The sequence below is a fragment of the Anser cygnoides genome, chromosome 2 (genome assembly GCF_040182565.1).
Source record: "Anser cygnoides isolate HZ-2024a breed goose chromosome 2, Taihu_goose_T2T_genome, whole genome shotgun sequence".
NCBI classification, from domain to species: Eukaryota; Metazoa; Chordata; class Aves; order Anseriformes; family Anatidae; genus Anser; species Anser cygnoides.
Window position 1 is genome coordinate 153,182,575 of NC_089874.1, and position 26,412 is coordinate 153,208,986.

Below are 26,412 nucleotides of genomic sequence, written 5' to 3' on the forward strand. Positions count from 1 at the left end.
GATTTGTGTAAATTAGCCCACAGTTCATAACTTCCTTTGTCTTGGTATGCATTTGGAGCAAACTCTCAGCCTCTTCACAGTCACCCACAAAACACCCATTGACTCCAGCCGTGCTGGGATTACAACCCTCATTTTGCAATCTTTCTTTAATCTTCCCTTAATTAATTTAATTCTGATATCATTATCTAGATTGCCCCATTCATTTAGCATCACAGCATCCTTCTCTTCGTCCTCACTGGAAGGCTTTGGTAACTTTGCAAATGCTGCAGCTCTATCTCCCATCCATACCTTTTGATCTTTGCTAACGACCTTCCTTTCATGTCTGCTGAGCTCAGCCTTTTATCAGGCGAGGCACTCCGCCCAACCTGGTTGAGGGGACACTGCTCTGATGAACGTAGGCACCAGGAGCTCAGCTTCTACGCCTGCTTCTCCTGGGTGATCCTGCTGGCCCCTTCTGGCTCTCCAGCCAGTTTTAAAACTGGTTCAGCCAAACCGAGTTTAAAACTGAAGGCACACAGGGTTTCACAAAGTTTTTCAGGGCAGCCCGTTCTGGTTTTAAGGAATTTCAGGACTGTGTAGCGACACCTGCCTTGTCTCTGCTGGGGATTTTCCTTCTGCAGGGCCTCTGGTGGACAATTCACGCGTGGGTGGGGAGGCTTCGTAATCCATGGCTTATCTGCAGCTTAGGTTGGAAAGCAGTTATCATCCATGGTGTGCTGCTGCTCCATTTACTTGGCTTTATGAAATGAGCTAAACCGATACCTCTTTTTTATTTCATTTAACTACACAAAGATACCAGGCTGCTGCCACACAGGCAGTTGACCCTAGTTGTCCACCTATGTGTGGACAAGCTGTGCCCTCTTCTCCTTGCCCTTGGCATGGTTGTGGCTTGCTGGGGTGAAGCAGAAACCCAGCACAGCCTCAGGGGGAGAAATGGGTCAGGGTGCCAGGGTGCAGATGGGCAGGACAAACAGCCACACTGGCTTAGGCAGTGTGCTGGTGTAATCTCTTCCTAGGTAGGAACACTTATACTGGCATGACTATGCCATACTGCATTGCTGTAATTCTCGGGATTTTTGAAATTTGAGCTAATGAGCTCATGAAAACACGGAGGCTAGTAATGCTGTGAAGTTGCACAATAATTTCCACTGTGCTGGGAATGACACTATCCAGCCTGTCGGTCCCTGTAGTAAACACTTGGTGGTTTATCTCTATGCTGGGATAAACCTCCTGCTTACAGAGGGCCACCATGAAATAGCTGGCATGCTGGGCGTCCCCATGCCCTTCCCTCTCAGCCACAGGAGGCTGAGGTAGGGAGGGAGCATCTGGTCATCTGGAGGCCACCTGGTCCCATCCTGCTCTAGCAGGGACACCCAGAGCAGGGTGCCCAGCACCACATCCAGGCAGCTTGTGATCATCTCCAAGGATGCAGACCCCACAACCTCCCTGGGCAACATGTGCCAGTGCTCAGTGCTCAATGTCTTGGTTGTGTCCATGAGATGAGGTCACACAGGGCTGTTGCATGTGGTTTAACACAGGGTAAGTCAATTTTCAGAGGTGCCAAGAGTTTGTAGGTCCCATTGCCTCGGGCTGCAGTTGGGGGTGCTCATCGCTTTTAAAGATCAGGCCAAAAAACCACTGCGGTTTTACTCTCCCAAAGAAATAATGACTTCTGGATGAAAAGATACCAGGGACGGGATAAATCTGGGGTACAGACAGATACAAGTGCACTGCCTGCCCTCTGCCATTCTTTCTGGGTAACTTTATACTCTGATGCACTCCGGCTCTCGGGGGAGTCAAATTTTCAGAAGCTCTCAGATGTCAGTGGATGCAAAGCTCAGCTGAAACCGAGCACAAATGGAAAATCCTCTCCCCTGGTCTCTCCTGACGCTTCAGGATTTGCTTTGATCTCTTTAAGACTTACCTGCTCCTCTCTGATATTCTCATCTCCATTCGCTGGTACCTGCTGTGACCACTTGGCACTGGGACAAACCGTCGCGAGCAGAAGATCAGCATGACTTCACCATCACGGGCTGAGAAAAAAAAAACACATCAGACATCCCTGAAGGCTCAGGAAAGAGACTGGACACAGGCAAATAACAGCAAGCTGTATCTGTGCAGTGCTGGCCTTATGAAGTGATAGCCCATGATTATTTATGGGATCCTCTTTATACAAAGCTCTGCTTTTTCTACCCATCATCGCCGAGGTGAAGTTACAAAGCGTGACAACAAAATGGGCTTCTCTGCCCAGTGGTGGAAAAGTCTTTTCCCAGCACGTACCGCAGCGTGCTTAGCTGGGTGGCTAAAAATGGTGTGTTGATTTTAACAGAGATTGATCGTCAACATGAATACACTGCCTGCCTAACTTCTCTGCTGGACGCTCAGCAGAAAGCCCAGCAAACCTTAAACAATGGGATTGTGTGTTGATTTTTGGATTAAAAGCTGCCTGTGGAAGAGCACGCTGAGAAAATGTGCTGAGAGCTCCTGCTGAAGGGGCTAATTCATAGTCTAGTCAAGTAGCTTCATAACCACGTCTATCATGAAAATTTGTTATCAGCATACTGTTTGAATCACAGATCAATGCACACTGATTTTGGCAAATCTAATTAGATTTGATGGGGAAGAACATGTTTGCATTTTTTCAGACTCTCTAGTTCCCGGCTCTTTACGTGTAATTTCATTTGGATTTGTTTAACAGTGATTAAGGGCTGTGAATCATGACACAGCAGAGATGCCAGCCGCGGTTATCCCACTCACATAGCCAGCCCAGTCTGTCACCCAGCGCTGAGACTGCAGCTCGGAGTCGGTCCCTCTCGGTTACGGCAACCAGCAGGCAATGTGTGTGCCCTGTGTGGCCGCAGGCAAGGCATTTTGCATATCTGCGCCTCAGTTTACGTATCTGTGAGCTTGGGTACGGCATATATATGCATCTCAGGGGAATTGTCTGACTTCATTGATCATTACTGCTTCTGAATTGCTTCCATTTCCTCTGCTTCCCCAGCACAGCGCAAAATTAACTATCATGGCTTGCGATGTGGAAGGGGCACAGCCTGGTAGTTAGCTACTTGTGTGAGTGCTGTGGCTGTCCTGCTTTCATTTTTTTTCACGTCCTATACAATTGCTTAAATCTCTTTGTGGGATACCAGCTACATGGTTGTCTGGCCTGAGGCTCAGGACTCAAAATGGGTCACTCTTCGGGACTAAACTGGTGAGCAGCTTACGAGAAGTGCCCAAACCTGGTACTTCTCCTTCCTTCCTGCAGTCCAGTGCTTGTGGATTTTACTTAGTAGTTGTTAACCATCCACCCGTATTCATATTTCTGTCCCAGGGAGAAATGTTATGCCTTGTAATGTAGGAGCATCATCATTGTCATGGCTATGGAATGGGCTTGTGGCTCTCAAGAGAGCATCCTGCCCACACCGTGACCTCTTCCTTGGGACGTGGGAAGAAAGGGCCCCGTGGAGGCCAAAGGCTTGCTGCAGCCTGGGAGCAGATGCAAAGAAGGGTGTCGAACCAGGTCTCCCGCTTCTTAGGGAGGTGCTGGGGTGTTGTACGAGAAGCGGGCAGTGGTGCCATTGTCACCAGCTATGCTAAAAAGTAAGAAAGTCCCTAAATTGCTCTTGAGGAAGATCACAGCGCTGCAGCCACAAACCAGCCAGCACAAGGCCCCAAAGGACCCGGCCGAGCCCCAGCTCCTGCTCCAGACACGCCAGGTGGGTTTGGGGCACATCCATAAACAAGGTCTTTGGGAAGGTTCAGCTCTAAGAGTGGGTGTGTAGACAGAAACTGGGCTTGAGAGGAGAGGGTCCAGTGCGTGTTTTGGCTCTTTGCCCTCTGCACCCATCCTGCTGCTGGAGGGGCATCAAGCACCGCTCCCGACGTCGAGTCAGGTCTCCGCTGTGCCAAGAAGCCTGCTGTGACACTCCAGGGACTGCCGGTGTCATTCTTGCTTGAAAATGGCTTCTATGAACGTTGTATGTTTGTTATAGAGGGAGAGATTAGCGTAAAGGCTAAAAAAGTAAACAGAAAGGGAACGACCCTGGGGATATCACAGTGGTTTACACCAGCTTGGCTGGTCTGACCTGTTTCTAGTGTCTAACACAATTGCAGGTGCCAAAGAATAACCGACAAGTTAAACTGTTTCCTCTCTGATTTAGCAACAGGAGCCTGGTGTGAGGAGGGCAGGGCCCTGCTGCTCTCCCAGGAGCTGAGCGTCTCCCCCGCGGGAAAGCAGGGACGAGGCTCTTCTCCGGAGCCTGGTGGTTCCTCACCTGCTGCTTCTGTCCTCTGCTGCTGCCGAAACACACAGTCCCTATCTCAAGCTTCTCAAACTGAGCATCTCCTGGTGGACATCCCCTTGGCATGCCAAAAGTCATAGAGTCACAGAATCACAGAATCACAGAAAATCTTGAGTTGGAAGGGACCCCCCAAGGATCATCCACACAGGATCACTCAAAAATCAGACCATGTGTCTGAGAGTATTGTCCAAACGCTTCTTGAACTCCAACAGGCTCGGTGCTGTGACCACTGCCCTGGGGAGCCTGTCCCAGTGCCCGACCACCTTTGTGTGAAGAACCTTTTCCTAACGCCCAGCCTGACCCTCCCCTGTCCCAGCTCCATGCCATTCCGTTGGGTCCATGTCCGTGTGGGACATCCACCTAACAGCACACCATTGTCTTCAGTGGACTTGTGCCACCTCCTGCAACCAGACCCACAACTCTTACCACCCATCTGATGATGTTTTCATGCCCTGGGCTTTCTGTCCCTGCTGACAGCACCACTTTCCACTTCCTCTCCCAGGCTTGCAGCTTCTGGCCTGATCTTTCGCCCTTCACACAAAACAAACAAACTCAGCTCCTTCTCCCCAAGGACTCAGTCAGTGTCTTTTTCAGGGACTTCCTTGGGAAATCTGGCTGGGACCTGAATGGTGCTGCCTCTCTCTCCTCAATTCTCTCTTCCTTCTCTCACATTTGTTTTTTCACTTGTGATGCCAAACCTCCAGCTCATGGTTTTATTAACTCTCCCAAAAACTCAGGCATGCTCATCTCTGGGTCTACTCTCAACCCTATCAGTCCAGCACAAATTTAGTAAGGCAGATATTTGGTTTCATTTTTTTTTTCTATTGCTTTCCTGTTTATTAAATCACACCCATGCTATTCATCTGAAATTCCCTCCATAATTCCAAGTGGAGTTTTTGCACCTCTCTGTCCTATTAGATCATTCACACTGCAGACTCAGAAAGACATCAGTTTAAAATGTCATTATTATTATTATTATTATTTATTTATTTATTTATTTATTTATTTATTTGAGTTCCACAGGCATGGAGAATATACAGAGCACCTGAATCACATGCTCCTGTAGTTGGGCCATCTGAAGCAAGCCTGTTATTTCAATGCTTCATATCAACCCTCTTTTTTCGCTCTGGTTTCGCTGCTAAGCTGCTCTGAATTAGGGTCTTAAGGAATCTCCTGCTCCTTGGAACATGTTCCCACTTCTTTGCCAAACGTCTTCCCTACAGTCTTTTAGAAGAGGATTCAGCATGCATTTCTGGGGTCTGAGCAACATCGCACCTAAGGAAGCTGTATTACAAAATCAGTCCTCTCTCTGCTTCCTTTCTGCGTTATATTTCTCTGTGCCCAATGTACTCCAAGAGAGGTGCCAACCTATGGTTATGGAGAATTCATGGGAAGGAACGGACGGGCAGAAATCCAGTGACATATTTACATCAGAACAAAATTGTGTAGGATCTGGGGGGTGAGACTGGTTATGTCGGTGCAAACTGTTGCCACAGCTCTGGGCAGGGATATTGCTGGAGTATCCATAGTACTACCATGACACCTTCCTCTTCTGTCCTCTTCCTCTTACATTCAACACTGAGAGTATACGGCAAGCAGTGGGAGCCTTTCTACCAGCTTCAGAGAGTTTCCAGTCTTTGCTCCTGCCCTGTTATTGCCACCTGCTCCTCGTTCTTGGAGCTTTGCACCCCCAAAAGCCCCGGGTGAGTCACCATTGCCTGGGGACAGATCACCACTTGGAGACGGGAACGCATTTTCAGTAGATGAATATGAGTACTTAAATTAAAAGGCAGGGGAGTATAAATAAATTATGAGAAGCAGCATCACCTGGTACCTTTATTTTATCACAGAATGAACTTGAGATGGGCCAACACAACAGAGAGGTATGTGTAAGAGTGAGAAGAGCTGGTTCTGTCAAATCCTAACACCTGCTGCAGAGCAGATGGGCGGGCACACGCTTTGAATACTTGCAGGATGGAAATTAGGTGTTTTCTGACCTTCGGAGAGGTGAAGTTCCAAGGTAATACCCCAGAAGGTGAGGTGAGGACAGGACACCAATGCTCACCTTGAAGGCTTTAGGGCAGGCTGGTGGGAAATGATGGCTTCTAGTAGGACAGCAGCAGATGCAACAACCCAGCCCTTTCCTCCCAGCATTTGAGATCACGTAGAGTTTGGGATGGCTCCAGAGTCAACCTGGAGCAGAATTAATCCCTGGATGATAGGAACTATGAAGTATTGCCGCGATGATGACACATTCTCAGCTGTTTTTCCTTCTGTGTCTCCCCGTGCCCTGCATCTGGGATGGGGGATGGCACTTTTCACCCCAGCCTCGTTGCACCTTCCTGCTCCAGAGGCCCATGCTCACCAGCCGGAGGCTGCCACCTCCACACCACGCTAACCACAGGTGGCACGGCTCCTGCTTGCCCCGCTGGCACCTCACGTCACTTGGCCAGCTCCGCCTGACACGGATTAAGCAGCTCTCATGTGATCCCTGCAGCCGGCAGGGCTGGTACAGGCACAGACAGGGAAGCAACAACAGGCTGCCGGAGGGCAGAAGCCTTCAGCTGTCACATATGTGTATATATATATATTTTTTTTTTTTCAGTGTGCCCCTTGCTCTTCCTTTGGCCTTGTGAGAGCACGTCACATTGTTTGGCCTTGGCCTTGCTGTGTTTGAGATCAGAGCAGTGCCACCGCCTCGCGTGGGTGTGTGGGGCTGTCACAAAGGTGATTACACTGATTGACATAGGCTGAGTTTATTCAGCCCGTAACGCTGGATAATTTGCAGAGTCAGACCACCACGCAGGCTGCAGAACTAAACAATGCAGGCACTGAGCTGATATTACACATGTCTGTGGAAAGAGGGCTGTGGGGTTTCGTCCTGCAATGAGACACTCAAGACTTTGCAGATCTCTCATGCCAGGGCTGCGGGGAACACTTGGTGGGCAGCCGCCACCCCACCTCCAGCCTCCTGAGTCTCCGCTGAAAGGATTATGACCCAAAGGGTGGTTAATGGGTGCTCACGGGGTCTGCATCCTGACTTCCAAGCACCAGAGCTGCCTCACCGGGGGTGGCTGCAGCAACACATGCCGGTGGCTTCTGTGGGTAATCAGGCAGCCGCTTCCAGCCTCCTTTGGACGACATTCTCCTGGCCTGGCCATGCCAGGAGCCGAGGGTGGAGATGCCTCTGTCTCCTCACGGCATGCGGAGCTAGTGCCATGTAGCACACAGGTGAGTCTGGGGTGCTGGCAAACGCAGCTTCCCTTCAAGGTGATGCGTAACAGCAGCTCTGTGTGTGTTTTGCAGAAGAAGGATTGGAGTCCTAGGGAGAAAGGAGTGAAAACTCAATTTTTGGGGCTGTTTGATGCATATTTCTCTTCCTCTCTGGCATCCAGGAGCTGTGAAGCTGCCATCAGGGCCTCGATAAGGGCAATATCCATATGGAGGCACATGGCCAGCTCCATGCTGCTGCTTCTCCCAGCCCCCAAAATGGGAACGCTCTCGGAGAAACCAAGTATGAGGCTGCTCTGGCACTTGGGGCCTTTCAGCTGATAGAACGATCCCTTGGTCCCATCAGGAACCCCAGATTTTGGTCTTTCTCCCAGGTTCACTGACCTCGGGAGGTCACTTATTTGGGGCCTGGGCTCCAGCCAGCTGGGGGAGTGTGGCCCAAAGCCACCTTCATGTCATCTCCTTTGTCCCGCTCGGGCACAGCAGCTCCCTGTAGGTAGGTCGGGTCCCCCCTCTCAGGATGGCTCTCCCAGCTCTCACCGTGAGCACACAAAGCTGTTTCTTTTCCAATCCATCTTTCTGTGCCTGGCTCAAACCACTGGACCACAGAGTCACTTTGGACAAAGCCTCATTTTGTGCCCTCATTTTGTACCTTTTGCATTTGCAATGACTGGGCTGTTCCTGCAGATGAGCTTTTTATTGCACCATTCAAAGTGCAGTCAGGGAGTTGGGACCATAATCACTGATTAATTGAAATGGTTCTCGCTATTCACATTTTCAGAATTACATCGAAAATCTCACCTGAGCTGGGTATGGACCTGTGCTGTGCAGGTGAACCTCGTGTGGCTCCTAGCCCAGGCACTGCATCTGGTGGGTACTGTTGGTGTGTGTGTGCAGCTGGGAGGACAGGCAGCAGCTCCTGCTCCTCATGAAGGTGCTCCTGGATGGAGAAAATATTGTGCTGAAAAAAAAATAAAAATCACCTAGCATTGAAGCTTCCAGTTCCAGCCCTGAACCGAGGAGGATGCCTTTCATTTCACAGAATCACAGAATTATTAGGGTTGGAAAAGACCTTCAAGACCATCTGGTCCAACCATCCCCCTACTACCAATGTCACCCACTAAACCATGTCCCTAAGCACCACGTCCAACCTTTCCTTAATACCCCCAGGGACGGTGACTCCACCACCTCCCTGGGCAACCCGTCCCAATGCCTGACTGCTCCTTCTGAGAAGAAATGTCTCCTCATTTCCAACCTGAACCTCCCCTGGCACAACTTGAGGCCATTCCCTCTGGTCCTATCACTGGTTACCTGTGAGAAGAGGCCGACCCCCAGCCCCCCACACCTTCCTTTCAGGCAGTTGCGCAGAGCAATGAGGTCTCCGCTGAGCCTCCTCTTCTCCAGACTAAACAACCCCAGTTCCCTCAGCCGCTCCTCACAGGACATGTGCTCCAGAAATTTTTTTACTTCGCACATTTTTACTTGCCAAAAGTAAGTAAATAAATAACTAAAAGGGAAAATAACGCTTGTTTTGCCCGTATTGTGGAGCTTTGCTCTGCTTTTACTGCTCCACCAGCATCCGCATTTTCGATTATTATTCCTCCCCCCATCCAACACTCTCCCCTTTGCCCTAACGGGGGCTGCCTGTCCCCTCCTCTGATTTCGGGGAGCTGCGTGGGGACCCCCCCGACCCTTCACCCCTCCATCCATCCATCCCCGGGCACTTCGCGAACCCAAAAAGGGGGGGGGGGGGGGGGCGGTGACGTCACGAGCCGCTCGCCAGCACAACGTTCCATTGAGGCGAGCGCGTGCTCCGCCGAGCACATGGGCGCTCCGCGCCGCCTTGCCTTTTTTTTTTTTTATTATTTATTTTCCTTTGCACCACGTTACGGCTTCTTTTTATTTATATATTTTTTTCCTTTTCTTTTTCTTGCTCCCGGCCCTCCGGACCCCTTTCCCAGAGAGAGAGAGAGAGAAAAAGAAAGGGAGGGAGGTTTTTTTTTGGGGGGGAAAGGGCGCGGTGAGTACCGGGGCTTGCAGTTAACGGCGGTGGGGTGAGGGGAGGTTGTTTGCATGTGTGCTCTTTACTTCTTTTATTATCATTATTATTATTATTATTATTATTTTCCCCTTGCTTTAATCATTCCCCCCCCCCCCCCCCCTCCCCCGCTGTGGGGCTCGCAGGTCGCGGTGGAGTTTTGCAGCGTTGGCGCGGATGGAGGTGGGGAGAGGGTTTGTGTGTGTGCGTGTTTTTTTTTTGTTTTCCTTTTATTTTTTTTATGTATTTTTAAGTCTTTTTAAAGCGCTGGGGGCGACGGTGGGCTAAAAATAGAGCGTGCGGAGCCAAATCCCTGCGGATGGGGAGGCGAAGGGGTCGGGATGCCTCCCATCGCGGCCATAAAGGTCGGCGGCGGTCGGGGTGCGGGAGGCTGGGGAATGCCCCGGCGGCGTCTCCCCCCCCTTTCCCCTGTCTTCCATACCCCGGCCCTACAGCCGGGGGGTGCTCCCCGAGGCCCTGCCAAGCCGTTTCGGAGCGGGGCAGCTCGGGGTGGGCAGGGGGGGTCCGGGGGTGGCGGCTGCGGGGGGCGTTGGTGCTGCGCGATGCGCGCAGCCGGGGGGCTGCGGGGGGCTGCGGGACCCGGCCCGAGCCCTCCTGATGTCAGCTGGGTGCCACCGAGGCCTTAGGAGGAGGATGCGAGAAGGGTTTAGGCCTCCTTTTCCTTAAAAAAAGCCTTTTTTTTCGGTTTGTTTGTTTGCTTGGTTTTGGAAGCCCGGGTGAGTTTGGAGAGGCCACATCTCCTGGTCATGGATAAGGGGCGTTAAAATGTTTCCATCGACGAGGCACTTCGGGACTCGAGTCTTAAACTAGCGAACTGTTGGTTAGTGCATCTTAAAATACCCTGCGGAGAAATGCCAGCAGAACTGATAATCCTGCCTGAAAGATGCTGGAGGCCTGCGCAGCAATCTCTTTTAATCACATTTGTGTTGACAAGTTTAGGCATGTTGGCCTGTCCACGTATCTGGTCAGAGGCAGGGCGGCGCGAACCCCGTGCTAGTTCCTTTTTGCTAATGTGTTTGTTCCAAAACAGGCATTATTTAAGGCATTGATTTGGAACGAAACATGCGCCTGATGAGCTTTTCCGGGGGTATGTTAGACCGTATTAACCAATGTGTTGTGGACGTGTTATGGATGTACAAAATGAGATTGTGTCTTCATCGGGCAGAGATAGGCTCGTCAGTATCGGTTTGTGCCCCTGGTTTGGATTGTCATAACAGCACTAGTATCTATTGCTGTAAAATATGAGTATTTTAAAAAAAATCTAGCTCAGAAGTGTTGACATCTCTTTAGAAATGATGTTGCAGTGCAATATTCTGTAACGTCTTACAAACACCATTTCCTTTCCACTGTGATTTTAAAAATTATATAATAAGCATGTGTATTTTCCTAGCACGTGGACTGGTCAGATGCTCTTTTGTGCTAGGTGCTGTGTATCTCTGATAAGTGCCAGTTCACACCCCAGGGACTTTGGAGTGTTTTTATGCATACTTTGCATCGTTTTAGAAACAAACCTCCAACTTTAGTTTTTTTTCCCCCCTCTCTCTCCCTTCTCTCTCACAGCATTAAGTCATAAGCTTACCCCTAGGTTAGCAATGTAATAATTCTGATAGATATGGCTATGCCTTCGTGTATTTTAAGTTATATGAAGGTAGTTTAGCTGTGCAGGTGCAATTTGCCAGCCATTGGGAATGTCTGTGTGCTTCTTAGGTGTGAAATAGGCCGTGCATCTTCACCTCCATCATCCCTGCACAGGCACAGCGAGAGCAGCGCAAGCTTCCTGCCTCCACAGGGCTGACATGATTTTGCATCCAGAGGGCTGAAATGATTTTGCATCCCCTGCTCAGTCTGGGTGCTGATGGCCAAGCAGCGTGGGAGCAGCTCAGCAATAGTGAAAATAAGGGAAGGCTCAGGCCTGCCTCTGGTGAACAGCCCATCTGTTGCAAAAATGGATTATGTATATGAAGTGGTTCTTAAAATGGAAGATCGGCTCCCTGCGTGAACTTGCGTGCATGGAATATAACTTTTGTGGGAGCTAACTGCTTTCTGAAACGGCCGGGAGCTGTGTCTGCTGATGGCGCAGCTCGTTTGTGCGGTCGTGTTTGTCTCTCCCTGTGCCTCTGCCGAACCAAAGCATAGATTTCGGTTTAATTATCTGCTAAACTTTGAGCTTGTGCTTAATTCTTTGCAGGATCTGAACCATATCTTCCTGTTTTTAATCAGAATGCTTTGCAAAGAGGGCTTACAGTTCCCGGCTGTATGTATTTCACTGACTTTTACACCAAGAATTGCTGGTGGGGGAAGCTACCCATAGTGCCGAGGTTGTGGAGCAAGGGTAGGGAAAAATCCTATTTCTATAAACTTTTAATATATTGGAATATCTTGTGTTTTTTGTCACCTTTCAGGTGAAGATGTTCAGTGGTTTACTACAGTATCACTGTTTTTCTGTAATTATCCGGTGCAGCTGTACTAGGAATTGCAAGGTAGGGCTTACATGAGTTACATCTCCATAAAAAAATGTCAGATATATTTATCTATAGGTGTGCACACGCACAGATATATTTCCCCCATTGGTCTGCGCAGGCGACAGCACAGACAGGCCATGACAAGGGGAAATGCTGGGTTTCTGTGACCTGGGAGGTGTTTCCGTGCCTTGCAGGAGCTCTGGGGGCTCATCTTTTGCTCCTGGCACGCGGATTTAGAGCAGGCTCATGCCAGCACCTGTGGCGTGGTGCACTGCAGCTTGGAGTGGTGCCAGGGATTTGGGGACGCGTTCACCGAGGCTGCTGTCGCTGGTGCAAGTGACTGCTGCTTCGGGGCGGACGTCACGTCCAGCGGGTCGGTGCCCAGAGCGACGGAGGAGGACAAAGTGGTTTGTGTTTGCACCAGTTAGGAAATGTGCGTGGGGGGTCTTTCTGCGCCTCGGGGGAGCCACCCAGCTGGTCTCTGTGCTCCTGCTGGAGGTGGGGGGCTTGCTGCCCCGACCCTCTGCTGCTGGCCCGGCGTAGGGTGGCCACGTGGTGTGAGGTCCTGCTTTGCGAGCCGAGAAGGGTGCAGAGCTGCAAACAGAAATAGCACAGAGGAAGATGCGTACCTGCTCAGGAAGCTTTTGACTGTTTGCAGCAAGGTGATACAGATCTTGCTTTGAAGCACGGGAGGATGCATTATTTTCTGTCTCCTTGCTGGCTGATGGCTTTAACACCAAACACCTGCTTAGCTCCTGGCTAGATTTATGGAGAATGTGAGAGGAAGAATAAAGAAACAATCTGCCTCTTGGACCCATCACCCCGGTGTATGGGTCACGTTTCCCCTTGCCACAGCTGCCTCTATTCTGAGTCAGCCTGCCTTATGTAGCGTAGTGCGTGGGGTCCTGGCAAGGCATACAGCAGTCCATGTGCAGCTCCCCGAGGTTTATTGATACGTATATACATGCAGGTGCTGTGCCTGCCTGCCCTGTGCTTGCCATGCTCCCACAGTTCGGTGGAGGACAGCGTTTTTCGGAGTTACCAGTGTTGTGCTAAGGCAGCATTCCCGAGTGTTTCCTGAATTCTATCTCTGGGAAGTGGCGGGGGACATCTGGGAGAGGATCGTGGCTGCCTGTCGCTGTACGTGAGATGGATGACAAGCAGCGAGGTGGTTACCTGGTGCCTCAGCTCCGCCAAGCCGAAGGGAGCAGCCACAAGGCATCAGCCAGGTGTGCAGAGCATCCTCAGTTGTTTGCAAGCCAGAGCTGTATGAATGAAATGCCTTTCAACGCATCCCGAGGGGGTGCCGTATTCTTTAGATACAGGTGTGAGCATTGGTGTGGAGCTGGGTCTTGCAAATCAGGGGCTGGCTGCGTATCGCTTAGCGTTTCCCAGCAGGTTTGTCCTGCCCGTGCTGAAGCCTCTGCTGTCACATCTCCAGGGCTATTGATGTCTCAGATTTGTCGGCAGATCCTGCAGTTGCACCTCCCATCATCTTGAAGGAAAAATGATCCGTGTGTGAATTTCTGCCAGTGGAAATACATCAGGCAGCGAAGGGCTGCGTAACGCAGCAGCGGGAGGCGTGGCTGGGGAGCCAGACGAGTCAGTAGGCAACTGGGATCTGAAGTTATGGCACAGGTCTTTAATTGAAAGGGGGTTAGCCACTAGAAGAAATGACCAAGAGGAGGGATGGGTTCTCTCTCTTGGTCATTTCTGCCTTAAAACCTGGGTTGGAAAAAGCAACAGAAGTTTTTTTTTTGTATGTAGACTAGTGGATGGGTTCCTGCAAATTGGCTCCCTTGCCAGGAAAAGGGAGGTTTGGCCACGGCTCCCCCTGCATCAGGGTTGTGTGGGTGGTGGGAGCTGGTCTGTGCTGCCAGAGGGTGGGCCGAGCTGAGATGGGACTTGCAGAGCAGCCTGGTGAGAAAGAGCAGCCCAAAGCCCTGGAAGGACTGTGTATTTGCACACGGGAGTGTCATTGCTACAAGATGTTTTGGAAGACAGCGTTTTCTTTGAGAGTCATCTCTTTGAATGCCTTGGTCAGGAAAACCTGGTGCAACTGCCCTTCTGCTTAGAAACCCTTTATTATATTCCCAGTCAGACCTGTGGTGGGGCCCTTGCTGTGCCAGGCATAGCCTGGTGCTTGTGCTCCAGATCCTGCACGTGGCCAAGAGCTGCAGGAGATGGAGTGCTTCCCTGGGGGAGAAAATGACATTGCCTGGGTCTTTACCTGCAAGCTGGGGGCTTGTCCAGGTGCTGGTCCCAGCCCCACTCCTGGGAAGGAGTGCAGAGGAGCCCCCCAAAGCTATCCTCTGTTTTGGGAGCAGAGGTTTCTACCTCAAGAACAGTGCCCAGAGCTGTAGGCTGCTTCCTTAGGGATTGGTGGAGAGCAGAGGTGGGTGGAAGAGGCAAGATGACATCCCATTACACACTGTGTGGAGCAGCCTGTGGAGACCCTTGGCATGATCTGGATTGTGTTGGGAGCCCCCAGGCTCTGAAGCACGCCACTGCAGGGATCCAGTCCCATTTCCAGCCCACCTAACCAGCCACCATCATCTTCCCTTCATCCAGCCAGCACTGTCCAGTCCACTTCTCCCTGGATTCTTCTGAAAACCTTTTCCCTGCTGCTTGGCTTCCCTGGATAACTGCTGGTTTCATGCCAGGGACGCATTTTAGCGTTACCAGTGGAGTTGAGCTGGTTAAGGGTATGTCATGCCAGTAACACCTTCAGTGTGGATAGAGCATCGCAATTCTCTGCGGTGATAGAAGCCATCACATTAGTACTGTTACAAGTTCTGTTAAAAGCGGATTTTTGCAAGGTAGGGGGATCGCCGTGTTTGGACTGGCAGGCCTCTTCGTATGGATGAAACCTTGGTCTGAGAAAGGGAAATGGAGATGTCTCCACATCCCAGGTTGTTTCCTTTGATCCCGTGGGGATCCAAGTGGTGTTGGACTGGAAAATACTCATTTAGCATTTCATGCTTAGTGGCAGTGTCTCTGCCCCAGTAACTGTCCTTCTTGGTTAGATGGATTTCCTCAGGTGAGCATTTTTGAAAGATGTGTCAGGTAGATGAGGCTTATATGCTGCATGGGTTTGGAAACCCTACAGGTTCAAAGTCATCTGGAAGCAGGTATCCAGACCAGCCCCATTGATACCCGCCTGTGTTCTGCTTGATTTTGTTTTCAGAACATTTTTTGTCTTTTCTTAAGTCTCAGTAGCTGGACTTTAAAGATTGCTTGCCTTGCTTTTTTCTTACAGTTAGGAGGACTGAAAGTTTTGATCTTTTCACTGATGCTGTAGGGGAAGTGCCCTGTGCGGTCCTGTATAAATCTCAGCTGGGGCTGGGGGATGGTTGTCAGTAACTTAGAAGAAGAAGAATCCAACTTAAGAGCATGTAAAAGAAAATGCAACAACCAACAACTTCTGATCGACTCAAAGCTTTGAATTTTGAGCCATAGGTTTGATCATACTGTAAGCATCTCCTCTTGAAAACGGTGGCTGAGCAAAATCTGTGCCAAAATAAAATGCATTGTATTGCCTTGTGCAGTGCCCTGCCCAGGCAGAGGCGAGCCCTGGGGGGCAGGACTCGGTGAGCAGCTGGAAAGGGCTTGCCAGCTGTGCGAGGAGAGCGTGGCTCAAGAATTTGGAGCCTTACCGCCTGTGTAGGGACTGCTCCCTGTGTGTGCCTGCAGGTCATCAGCACGTAGACCCCTTGGGGTGTGCTGCTGATTTACTGGGGTGTTTGGATATGATACAGTAAAGATGTGAGTGAGTGCTGTAAGGCAAGGGGTGAAACACGGGTATCTCAGGACTGTGAAAGCTGCTTAGGGAAGGTAGCTTCTCCTGGAGAGCTTTCTGCCAGGTGCTGTGTCCTCACAGCTTGGTGTTCGATCCTATATTGCTGTCCTCTGGCAACCGGTGAGCTGCTGATGTAGAAACGTGCTGCTGTGCGCTGGTTAACGTGGTGGAAACAGCAGCCGTGGGCTCGTGCCTGGCCTGCGTCAGAGCATGTGGGACGTGGAGCAGCGGCCAAAGCCCAGGCTGCCCTCGAACCCTTTGTATTTTGTCTCTTCCACGTGGAAACATATCTAGCATGGGTCCCTCTTTGCTAATGTTAAAGTTTCGCAATGATAGAAGTAAATATATTTTTAATATTAACTGTGTTACAGACATAATGTTTATGGACGTAGCCCTGCTGCATTCCCTAGACGTGATAGAGACCCTAACATCTATGATACATCAATGTAGCCCTGCTATAGCAGACCCTAGATGTGACAGACTAAAACCCCCTTGTTTCAGTCGATTATATAAACAGGTAGTCACACGTATCAACGAAGTGATCCGTAATTTATCACACAGAGCAAACAGCTACTGTACATCCTTTTGGAAATATTTAGTAACATTTCCAGCCTCATTTAAATAATAACAGCTTGTTTATTTTTTTTTTCCTCCTACATAAGGGTAGGAGGGTGTGAAATACACTTTCCCAGACATGATCATGAGGGGAGCAAAGGCCAAGAGCTTGGGGCTGTGCCACAGATGACTTGAAACGCCGCTCTGGGGCTTTCAGATGGTGATGTGTTTGCTTTGTGAGTTGCTGGATAATTTCATTTACAGGTATCTCACAACTGCCTCTGGTTCTTATATTAGCTTGCTTTTAGGTATGCGGTGTGTAAAGCTTCAAATTTTTCTTAAACATTAAAAAGGCTGCTATTAGGTGATATAATAATACTAACAAAAAAGTACGTGCTTGATTTTACAGAGGAAAATAACCAGTCTTATTTACAAGATAGGAGGTTGGACTGGAGACCCCGGGGGGTTCTTCCTACCAACAGTTCTCTGCTTCTGTGGTTACTGAGGGAAAAATGGAGAAGACAAACTTCAGGTCTTGGTTTGTGGAATGAAATGGAAGGAGGCCCAGCTTTCTGGAATGCACATGATTAGTAAATAAATACAATTAAGATTAGAAGGAAGAACATTAGAAGGAGAACTGTGTCTCCCTGATGGGGTGAAGAGTCTGTACCAGGTCCTATACCTATACCTGCAGCCCCCCACAAGCACCCAGCACACCCGATGTGGTAGGATGGGTGAAGGCTAAGCTGCTACTTGAAATTTGCTGCTTTGGTGAAGGTAGGGTTGATACCTTGGACCAGTGCAAGCACAACAACATGAGTCAGATCAGGAATTTGATGTGTATGTAAAGGTGCTAAAGTAGATCATACTTGCACTTGTGTGGTGTCTTCTGAACTGCTGCTCGGGTGCAACTGAAGGAAATGCCCCAGCACCTCGGTGAGAGGAGGAGACGATGATGCTTTTTGCCGTCCAGGAAGCTGAAGGAGTGAGAAGTTAGTTTTGAAATGTTTTCCATATCTTCATTAGTTAGCGTTAAGACCCACCAGAGCTGGTTGTCACAGGCAGCTTGGATAGATGGTGGGGTTCCCCGTGCTCAGCTGTGGGCAGGGTGTGAGGGCTCTGCCCTCAGCAGCCATTTCTTCTCCTTCCTCTTCTGCTCTTCGTCGTTGAATGCATCAGGGCAGATACTGCATTTGTACGTTTGTTCACATTGGGGGACTGCAGGGCCCTGATGTCACCTTGACCCTCAGAGCTTCGCTGAGATAGTCGGGGTCCTGTACAAGCTTGTCCTGTACCAAGCTTGGCATCGTTAGAGATGGTAGCGGTGACTTTGATAGGCTGTCTTTGAGGGGGAGGTCTGGTGACTGCAACCGACACTACTGGGAAGGAAAAAACTTGAAAACTTTACACCAATTAGCTCTGTGAGGTCATGCAAGTGTTGAAGGACTGGAAATAAAATCTCCCTTAGCTCCTAGCTTAGTGTGGAAGGAAAATGTGAGTACCAGCTTTTCATCACCCATACCGCAGTCTACTCCCATTCTTCCTATGGAGGTAGGAGCAGGAGGAAAAGTGGAAGGGAAGGGAGGTTTGCAATAATTTTATAATTTTAACTTTAAAGTTAAGTGCATTAAGTACAATTTACAGGTTACTAAGGGTAATGTGAGTATAACCATCTTTCAGACAGGTTGCAGACTATTTGGAGCCCAAGATGCTGTACCTTAGCATAAGGCACAACATATTGCTTTGTGTTGTACGCTGTGCACTACTCTTGGTGCCCTGTGTCCCCGTGTTCCTTTTAAAGTTTGATGACCTAAGAGATTTTTAGCAAAAACCTTATTTTGCAGGATGTTCTCAGTAACTTCTAGTGAGTATTTTTCTTGGATACTTTTGTGAGATAACTTACAATGAATAGGATTTAAATTCTTTTTATTCATAAAAGCATAGCGTGGTTTGCGATGGGAGGGGCCTTTAAAGATCATACAACCCCCCTGAGATGGGCAGGGACATCTTTCACTAGGTAGGTTGCTCAAAGCCCCATCCTCAGCTTCTGTGGACAACCTGTTCCAGCATTTCATCACCTTCATTGTCAGAAATTTCTTCCTTAAGTAACTGCTAACAGCACCTCATGGAGCAAGGTGGTATAGAAAGGGACAGTAACGCAGAGGGATTAAACAACCTTCCGTCACTTATGCTGATCCACCATGACTGGGAGAGCTTATAGTTGGTCTTGGTAATATAATAGTGTTAGGAGTGCTAATATCCACAATAATGAACACCTGTATCTTGTCCTGCTTAGAATATAGGGATGCTGAGCATTTAAAATGCTGTTGTCCCCACTGTGGCAGCAGAAACAGCCTAAGATACCAACAGGGACAGGGTTGGTGTGTGGGATCTGGCTCGCAGGCCTGGACCCTCTCTGTTATGCCATGCTCTCTTGAAAGTCTTGAAGTGTGGGCTAAATCTATTTTAGGTCTCCTTGAGGCATGGCAAAGCCTGTAGACACATGAAATACTGCTTGTAACATCAATATTTCTTCGGAAGATATGAAAGCATTTCAATGCCTATTAAAAACTGGCAAACGTTAAGGTTGAGCTCATGCAGCTGTGGTTTCACCGGAGGCTTGGCAGGCAGAGGAGGTCTACCCAGGGAGGTTCCCAACCTCCCTCCACCACGGCAGGCCACAGTGGGTCCAAAAGAAGAAGCTTGTAATCATGTTCACGTCCTTTGGGGTGGCTGGTACCCAGGGAGAAACAATGGTTCTGCCTTCTCCCACCAGTTTCCATGCTTGGGGCACTCAAGGGTGACGATAAACCTTAGCTCTGTTTAGCCTTTTGCACCTAGCTGCTGCCAGAGAGACAAGCTGTTGGACACTGTTGGCTCAGGGTGAAGAGCAGCTTTCTGAGGCTGAGCTCCAGCACTGCAGAAGAGCTGACAGGCATGAGGAAGGGGCTGAAGATTCTGCTGCGTCCCTGATGGCTCCATTGCACATCCACAGCTGGTCACTTAAGTTGGTAGATTAGGAGTGCCCTTGAACTCCTTCTGATGATAAACTCTTCTCTAACAGTGCCAGTGTTTCCAACATCTCTGTCTGATTGAGATGTTAAATACCATCTTCCCAGGCAAAGTACTGGTCTTGGTTATGCTGACGTTCATTGCATCTTGTCTTGACAGCAGCAATGATAGACCTGAGTAGGGAGCCTGCAAGCAAAGGAAACTCCATCCAGACCAGAAAGCTGCAGCCCATCTCTGCAGCGTGGGCAGCTTGCGATGCCTTTCTATGTAGGCTTCTGTTGGAAATACAGATAAAGTCGAGGTCTTCTGTTCTCTTTTCAGGGTGCTCCCTAGGTCACCTCAGGTAGCAGAAAGACTGCTTAAATCTTTGTGCAAGAGACTACAGGAGTTTTCTGCAAGGAAATGGAGCTCTGCTCTCTGAGGGCCCAGTTTCACATGGAGGGACTGGACAACCCAGGGTGATAAGGACCACCACAAAACTCATCATACTCTGCTCCAAGTGCAAGGTATGTTGTCCCTGACAGTCCTTTTTCTAAATACACAGCCATGTTTCATATAATGTTTAAAGGTAGTAGGGAACACCCAAGCAAAACCAGGCCCTCCACTGCTGGGTTGGAAGAAAGAGGAGAAATAACATGTATCAGATGTGAGTTCATTACTTAGTACATTAGCTGAAAGATAATCTTGTGATGACTTCAGTCTTTAACCTGAGCATTGAGGAAAACATATTTGACTGGAATTTCCATTACCTGCAGTGATTTGTGCCTTTTCAGAATATATATATATATAAAAGAGGAAGTAATAAGATTGAGGTAAGTGCCCAGACATCCTTAACTCTGTCCTGCCTTTCCGTTCTTCATCCTCTCCAAACTAGCGTTAATTACCAGGAATTTTCTGCACAGACAAGATTGAGGTGTAACACCCTATCATGTTAATATGGTCAAAGCAAATCATTTTATATACCTGATGTGTTAAATGTTAAATTACTATATTTAATTACTTTACCTCATTTATCACCCTGTGGATGGACTCACAGAAGTTAATTCACATATGACTCTTGGTCCCCATCTGTTTTGAATGTCCTAAAATGTGATGTTTAAACAAACCAGCATGCAGAAAAGGAATTGTGAAGTCGGGAACATGGTGGACATTGTGGCCACATTAGCTGAGGTTGTTCTCTGGGTGGTTTGATAGATGTGGTGATTCTGATATGGGTTAGTACTTAGTAGTTAAGGTTAAGTAATGGGGGATCTTTGCACCATTTCCATTAGTGGTTTAAGTGGGAATTTGGAGAAGAGGGAATGGGTGGGTCTTTGCTCGTGCTCTGTTGTGGTTCACCCCTACCCAGATGCCTTTTTAAAGCAAGACTTTTGGATGTGCCCATCCAGGATTGCCATGTATGCTGAGGGGATGCTATGCTATCTCCTTTCGCATGTCTCTTTATTCCACTCTGCTCAGTCTGCCTTATTTGCTTTTACTTTCTGTCTACTTTTTTGCCTTGGTCATTGGGTCTCTGGGACAGAGACTGGCCTTTCTATTCTGTTTTTATATAATGTCAAGCACAGAAAGACACATTTGGTATCTCAAGCTCTCGGTGGTGCTGTATGTAATGCCAATATTAGCGCTGATAGTCCTCCATGGCTCTCTGTGCATGCATGATGTGGAAGCTGTAAACATGCTGCCCTACTGTGATCTTTCTTACATGGCTTCTGTGTTGTTTTTGCTGTAAGAAAAAACCTCTCTGTGGAAACTGTGCTGACCTGTCTGTCAGAGGCCTGTGGTGAAGCGTTCACATCTATTCAGGGCAACACAGGTAAAGCACAGCAGAACTCTGCTTGGGTGTGTATGTATATATCTATATCTAAATATGTTTTAGGTATGTTTATATAGACAAACGCTTGTGAAATCATTGTTGCTTTAACTTTCTAGTTGCTTCCTCCTCTTAGTTTCCATCCACTTCTCTTTTTCTGTTCCACTTCATGTTAGAATTTTATGCCTGTGGTGTATTTCATATGAGTATTTCCCTTTTTTCTTACCTTCTTTTCTCTTTCTTTCCTATTCTGGCCATTCATTGCTTACCTTTTGCTCTGCAAGTTTCTGCCTCCTTCTGCTCCAAGGTGTTTTATAATTCCTCTTTATAATTTCTCTTCTGTGCGGCTGGTACATTCTCAGAGACAGATCGGCCAAGCATCCTGGTAGCATCCCTGCATGCCCCTGGGAGCCAGCTGCCGCCTGAGGAGAGAAAAAGGAATAGGGGAGCTGGAGCTGCTCCCGTTTCTCTTCTCTGTAGATGAGTGTTAACCTGTTTTTTCTTCTCTTACTGACTTCAGGTTGCAGCTTGTAGGCAAGTATAACGCACCTCAGACCCCATGGAAAGAATTGAAGCAGGGCATAAGTGTGGTTAATGGCCATAGTGCTGCTTCCCTACATCGCTGGTGATTGCAGGCTGTGCTCGGAGCTCTGGGCCTGCGTTCCAGCAATTAGCTCCCTTATCTGTCTGCTGCTAATTTTAATGGCATTCCGGCTTGCTGCAAGCCTGGGGCTTTCCACCCTGGTTTTGAACCCGTTTCCCCTCCTCCTGAGGGATTTGGCCCCCGTTTGGGCTGGTGCGGTGCGGGAACAGAGAGCTCCTGGGGGTGCCAGCAGCTGAGCAGGCTGGTTGGTGTGTGATGGTCACAGCTCGATCTGTCTGATCAGACCCTGTCCCTGTAAGAAAATGTTGCATGGGGACGGCACGTGGCATTGCCGGCCCCACAGCATGGGGAGCAGAGGGAATTTTAAACAGAGCCGAGGCACCGTCCTGTACAACACTTACAATTTCCATGAAAGCAGTGAGAGCTGTAAAGCTCAGCGTCTTTTAGTTTGACTTGTCGGCTATAAAGCTGAGTGTTTTGACTGCTTCTGATTATAGAAGCGGAGGGATCTGAAATAAGGAAATGCTTTGATGTTGGCAATTTGAAGAACATGCTCAATATCACTTTGTGGCAGGCGTTTTATTCTTGGCTGCGTTAGCCCCGTGGGCCCAGGGCAGCGAGCGAGTCGGTTGGATGGCTTTGCTTGCACAGCTGTTTTTTTCCAAAAAATCCCAGGACTCAGCACTGCATTTCCCGTGCTGGGAAGCCAGCGCTTTCCAGGCCGCTGTTTGTGGCGTTGGCAATTGTGCCCGAGCATTTCTCCAACGGGTGGCAATTCCTGAACGTGCTCAGCCTGCGCTCCTCGGAGGTCAGGTCGGGTGATCTCTCTAACAAGCGTGGTTTATGCAAGTGTGTCTGCGGAGGGGGCTTTCGTTTGGGTGGCAGTCGCCTCTCAGGAAGATGTAACGCGATCACAGAAATTTTAAGGGGTATCAGCAGGGTGAATGCCCAGAAGCCAAGCTCCAGACCCAACAGTTCATGTTGCTGATAATATGTGAGACTTCTTAAACGAGATGTAAACACTGAGTGTTGTGTTTCATTCAGGATGACTCTTCATTTTTTTTTTCTGAATGTCTCTGCAGTGCAGACTCCTCTCCAAGCGGTGATGTGTCCTGTGCACCCTCCTCTGTCCCCGTTGGGCGAGGGGCTATTTCAGGACACGTCCATAACTTGATCTTTCTGGTGACTCTTGCCCACAAGGACCAGCTAGTGCCAATTGTTAGGGTGGATTTCTATTTTCAAGACCCTGGGGCCTGATCCTGTTTCCCTTGCGTGCCCGAATGAGATTTTTTATCTCTGGTTTAGTTCAGAGTGGCAGCAGACTGTTTATCTAACGAAGAGTTTGGTGGTGCTGTCTGTCCCACATGCCCATGCAATAGCACGTGAACTTTACCAGCTGCAGCCTTCAGCATGGGGCTGTTTGACATGGGAGGTGCAGAGACCTTGCCTTGAAACGGGTAAGGAGCGAGTCATGTCTGAGGTAGCCTGGCAAGAGGAATTGTTTTTAAAAGCCAGATCTACTTAATGCAGAGCTGTCACCATCCGGGGTTGTTCCAGGTTAGCGTTGATGGCGATGCTTGCACTCCTGCTACTCCTACATTTTGGGCTCGAGTGCAACAGACCTGCAGTACTGGGGCAGATACTCATGTTTTTCTTATACAGCATCCTGTTGCTGGCCCTGGTCAAAGCCAGATGTTTTAGAAGAAAGTGGGTGAAAGTGAAATAGATGGCTAGAAATTGGCCACATCAGATTGTTTTCTACCACAGCATTTCAAGCTCAGGCTGGCATGTGCCCAAGTCATGCCTGCCCACTGGAGAGATTGTTTATGAGTTGTAGGTGGCAGATTTCAGCTAGCTTATAGCATCTAAACAGGTAAATCTTTTTTTTTTTCTCTCTTTTTTTTTTTTTTTTCCCAGTATCTAAGTGTGTGGCCTTTGCTGCTTCAGTGTCTCTTTCAAGCAGCTACAAAGTTTTTCTAAATGAAATATGTTTCTAGGCTGAAGTTGAGAGATAAGTATGGCTCTGAGCTGGTGAATTGAAAGAAGGACATAGTAAGTGTTATGTTGCCTTGCCCAGTATTTTTTTTCCTTGTTTTTGTGGTAATTCTGTTCTGACTTAAAATGGAAAACCTCCTGAAAGACGTTATTTTTCCTGTTAAAAGAAATTACATGCTGGAATGCCATTCACTGGTTTATGCTGCAGCCAGTGAAGGATTAGAGCCCCCCACCCCTCTTTTTCAGCCGAGTGCAGTGTGTTTGGAAAGCAGACGCGTTTGCAGCTGAGCCAACTGTAATAATAATAATTCAGGTTGAGAAGCGCAGAGCACCCTGTGATTAGCAAAATAATTATTGCATACTGTAGAAATTGAGAGATGTTTTTTGACATAGCAAGAGGAACATATGTTGCAGCTGCTTCGAGAGGCAATCGGCTCATGTCACCCTGTTGATGTTTTCAGCATACAGTTTTGTGCAGGAGCCACACTGAGCAAAGCAAGCTTGTGAAAGGATGATTGCCTGATTGCCTTTGAGTTTTCCAGTGAATTCTGCTGATAAATGAGCAGCCAGAAAACTTGTAAATAAAAGTTTTACATACTGTGCTCTGATCCCCATGGTAATTTTTATTTTTTTTTTTTTTATTTTAAATTTGGATTCAGTTGCTGCATACGTTTTCTCTGCCTGCCAGGAGACCAAACTTTGACTCTAACACTTAAGAAATGGGATAGGAAGTCTTCCAGAACTTTTCCTCTATGGGTGCTAGCTCAGATCCAGGTCGGTGTGATTGTGACAGAAGTCTCTATTACACGATGCTGCTCTGACATTTATAAAGTGAGTTCCTGGGCTCGTTGCTGATTACTTGCTGCCTTAAAATCTAATCTCCCCTTCTGCATAACAGCAAACCATGGATTTTATGCATACTTTCCTTTGATGTTTTGTCAGCAAGGCTTGATAAAGAGGGCAGGGTTTCTCAGGCTGTGTGCTGCTGCCCTGGTTTATCTATCTCAACCTTTGGCATTGGAGCTGTGGGGCCCTTTCTAAGACCTGCCTCACTTCCGTCATCTTCGTGGCTTCAGTGGCTTCGTGCTGACCATTTTGGGTATCTGAGCCGTGTGGTAGTGACAGATGCATCTCAAAGAGTTGGTGCTTTGGGCCATCCTTGCTGCTTCTCTGGCAGTGCAGTGAGCCGGTGTGGCAAACTGAGCCAGCCAAAAACCAGCAGAAAAATCGGTGAAATTGTCATGGTGCGGAGGCATAGTGGGAAAGAGCAGAAACAGCTACCTGTGTTGGTGAGGCTGAAGGGAGATTTAGTGGTGGATCTGGGGGGTTCACACCACATCAGCGTGCTCAGTGCTTGGGAAACATTTCCTATGAGCAGTGCTGGGCTTCCTCAGCCCTGGGCTGTGGTTCTCTGCCTGGGCTGCTGCCCAACCTGTGCACCCTGCCCCTTTTTTAATAGCTTATTTGTATATGAATACTGCACCAATATAAATAAGACTTTTTAAAAAAATATAAGCTGATTTATTCCTTTAAGAGTACCCTTTATTTTATCTGAAGTCTAGTAATCCCCTCTAGATCTCTTCAAAACTGCCTTAAATATTTGCATAGAACTTGTTTAAGTAGGGCCCTTATTTTCCCCATGACACCTGCTACTGTAATAGACAAATAATAATAATTATAGAAAAGTCTTAATTAGGCTTGTTTTTCTTCAGGCAAGCAGGTGGAGTATGTCCTTTGATCCCTTCCGACCTTGTTTTCTCTGATTTCATGTTTTTCTATGTATCTCTTTTGCTGACAGTAATCAGAAGTACTCTTTTTGCTTTATTACAGCACACATTTTTCCCTGATTTGAAAACAGCCTTTTTTGCCTGTATGCAACTGAACAAGCCATTGAGTTAATACCACTGCATGAGGTTCAGGAAAGACCAGTGAACATTTTTCTAATAAGAGGATATTCTGGTCCTCTTGATAATCAGCCCCCCATTGTAAAGCCTTTTTGAGTCACAGGTTTAAATCTTTGTTCCAGTGGAAAGGATTTTTATGGTCAGCCCAAACAAGCATTAAATCATGTTTTTTAGCAGAGTTGCTTAAAATAGTACAGATACTGAATCGGAAGACTGACTCCAAGGGAAAAGAGAAAAAGTTGAAACAATACATATCAAGGTTTGGTGGCACAGACCTTTTGTTCCACCCCAAACCCTGATAGAAATTTGGCAGAGACAGCAGGCTGGTTTCCTTGCTGTGAGACACTGCATGCTTCAGATGGGTCTAAGGGACTGGATTTAGATCTTCCCTGAGGGTGGTTACTCTCCTTTATTTTAGGGATTCCAGTAAAGTACTTTGGCATAGTTTGCACTGGTTTTCTTCTATGAAACCTGATTCCCTTGCTTCCTACACCCTTCCTGTATTTGGAGGGAAAAGGCTTTTCTGGAAAACGTACCTGCAATTTGGAAATATGGCGTCTTTTCAGGGTTTTGACCTCATATTTCCTTGCCATTCTCCCATACTGCTTAGGCAAGTAAGACTGCCCAAAACAGACCTGTAACTCTTCACACCAGTTCTGCACAGCTTATCTATTGCATTTGCT

At 48.3% G+C, this 26,412-nt stretch overlaps 3 long non-coding RNA genes across 18 annotated transcripts in view; 1 reads left to right on the forward strand and 2 right to left on the reverse strand.

The window, feature by feature from the left end:
• Nucleotides 1-319: 319 nt before the first annotated feature.
• LOC106038465 (uncharacterized) lies at nt 320-5,129 on the reverse strand. The gene is made up of 3 exons (XR_001208629.3): nt 4,272-5,129; nt 1,925-2,033; nt 320-682 (listed from the first exon to the last, which is right to left on the reverse strand). It is a non-coding gene; the product is annotated as an uncharacterized lncRNA (long non-coding RNA).
• A 290-nt stretch (nt 5,130-5,419) lies between these two features.
• Nucleotides 5,420-26,405, reverse strand: LOC106038466 (uncharacterized). Of its 5 annotated transcripts, none has more exons than XR_010828805.1 (5): nt 26,266-26,405; nt 21,496-21,648; nt 17,274-17,381; nt 8,331-8,469; nt 5,420-7,620 (listed from the first exon to the last, which is right to left on the reverse strand). It is a non-coding gene; the product is annotated as an uncharacterized lncRNA (long non-coding RNA). The 5 variants fall into 5 exon arrangements; XR_010828806.1 differs by having other exon boundaries at nt 8,331-8,490; XR_010828808.1 differs by lacking the exons at nt 5,420-7,620; nt 8,331-8,469 and adding an exon at nt 12,507-12,644.
• The window catches only part of LOC136789798 (uncharacterized), an 89,698-nt gene continuing 72,585 nt past the window's right edge, over nt 9,300-26,412 (forward strand). For 9 of the 12 annotated variants that reach the window (XR_010828800.1, XR_010828802.1, XR_010828793.1 and 6 more), the window contains exon 1: nt 13,465-19,922. This is a non-coding gene — a long non-coding RNA (uncharacterized lncRNA). Of the gene's footprint in view, nt 9,550-13,464; nt 19,923-21,146; nt 21,230-26,412 lie in introns of those variants that run through there. The other 3 variants (XR_010828794.1, XR_010828798.1, XR_010828799.1) reach the window with 3 other exon arrangements.